The sequence below is a fragment of the Dasypus novemcinctus genome, chromosome X (assembly GCF_030445035.2).
Source record: "Dasypus novemcinctus isolate mDasNov1 chromosome X, mDasNov1.1.hap2, whole genome shotgun sequence".
Classification (NCBI taxonomy): Eukaryota; Metazoa; Chordata; class Mammalia; order Cingulata; family Dasypodidae; genus Dasypus; species Dasypus novemcinctus.
In genome coordinates this window covers 183,012,653-183,014,591 of record NC_080704.1, presented here as the reverse complement: position 1 = coordinate 183,014,591, position 1,939 = coordinate 183,012,653, and the positions used below count along the sequence as shown (strand labels likewise).

At 43.4% G+C, this 1,939-nt stretch overlaps 1 pseudogene; it reads left to right on the top strand.

Moving 5' to 3' along the window:
- The first annotated feature begins 417 nt into the window (after nucleotides 1-417).
- On the top strand, nucleotides 418-908 carry LOC131277163 (large ribosomal subunit protein eL21-like; annotated as a pseudogene).
- The last annotated feature ends 1,031 nt before the right edge of the window (nucleotides 909-1,939 follow it).

Below are 1,939 nucleotides of genomic sequence, written 5' to 3'. Positions count from 1 at the left end.
ATGTAGACACTGAGGAAGAAATGGAAGAAATTGCCTTGCCACTGCTCATACAGGGCAACACCTGTAGCAGTGATAAAAGGCAAAATGTCAAAAACAAAGCTTTTTCATTTTTTCATTTCTTTCATACCCGAATTAATTTTTTTTATTTAATTTTTCTAAATTTTTATGTATTCTCTATCTAACCTTTAAACCCATCACTATATACCATTTTTCTATTAAGGGAACATGGCAATATATTGGGCTTCCTTTTTGAAGACGTTTTGGACTACAGAGAGGTTCAACTATGGCGGAGGAGGAGCACTTGTGTGGAGTATCATTGGTGGGCTGCACACGGTTGGGAGGGAGTTCTGCAGGGTGTGTATACAGGGCACATAGAAAGGTTTGTGCCTTTTGGCCAGAACCGCCATCTTGCAGTAATTTGCCAAAAGGACAAACACAAAGGGAAAGAGGAGAGGGACCCGCTATATGTTTTCTAGGCCTTTTAGAAAACATGGAGTTGTTCCTTTGGCCACATACATGTGAATCTACAAGAAAGGTGATATCATAGACATAAATGGAATGGGCACTGTTCAAAAAGGAATGCCCCACAAATGTTACAATGGCAAAACGGAAGAGTCTACAACGTTACCCAGCATGCTGTTGGCATAGTGGTAAACAAACAGGTTAAGGACAAGATTCTTGCCAAGAGAATTAATGTACACATTGAGCATATTAAGCACTCTAAGAGCTGAGATAGCTTCCTGAAACATGTGAAGGAAAATGATCAGAAAAAGAAGGAAGCTAAAGAGAAAGGTACCTGGGTCCAACTGAAACACCAGCCTGCTCCACCTAGGGAAGCAAACTTTGTGAGAACTAATGGAAAAGAACCTGAGCTACGGGAACCTATTCCCTATAAATTCATGGCATAAGTGATGTTAAAACAATAATAATAATAAAAGATTTGTGGATTGTAAAAAAAAAATAAAAAAGAAAGGTTTGGATATTTTCGTAGTGATTTCAGTTGGAAACGACAGATCAGAGTGCGTTGAATTCCTGACCAGGAGAGCTCTATCACATTCCCCAATGGAACAACAACAATCCTCCAAGTGCAATGGCACTTGGAGGGCAGGGTAGATGGAAACACAGGTGCTGGTTCTCCTGAGGGCTGCGTTGACCCACAGGTTCTATGGTCAAGGCAGAGGGCTCTGGAGTTCAGGGCATGTTGGTTGGCCCTACTTTGGAGATTGTGTTTCGGAGTGTGATGGAGGTGAGCTCATATAGAACCTTTGTGCACAAGCCTCTTCTGCCACTATTACCGGAACTATGGTTGGCATTTGGGTTGGTGTATACTCAGGCGATCTAAATCTCTGAACTTTGAGGGCTAAAGAGACCCATGGGAGTTATGGTCATGGCCGATGGGGTTAACTACCAGGTCAGATGGCCCCTCTTTGGAAATGGTGTTTATATGTGATGAATCTGGACTCAGATGGGATCTCTCTTCATAAGACTTTCATGCTAATGTGCTGGAGGTGCAGTTAGTGTCGGGGTTTAAGATATATTTAGGGGATTTGAATCTCTGGACTGACAATGTGATAGCCAGGTCCTGAGCCTCAACAGACTCCAGCACCTACAGTCTGATTTATTGGACTTACCACACTCAGCTAAGATGGAGTTGAAGAAGGACAACCACCACACCATGGAGCTTAGAGTGATTACAACTGAAAGTGGGAGGATTGCATCCAGCATCCATGTGGAATCTGAGCCTCCTCTTGACATAGAGGTGCAATGGACACAACCAATCCAATATCCACATAGAAGAGGTGGCATTGAATTGGGAAAAGTGGACATGGTGGCTGATGGGTATGGGGAAAGGCAGGAAGAGATGAGAGGTGAAGGCGTCTTTGGGACATGGAGCTGCCCTGGATGGTGCTTCGGGGGCAATCATCGGACATTGTAAATC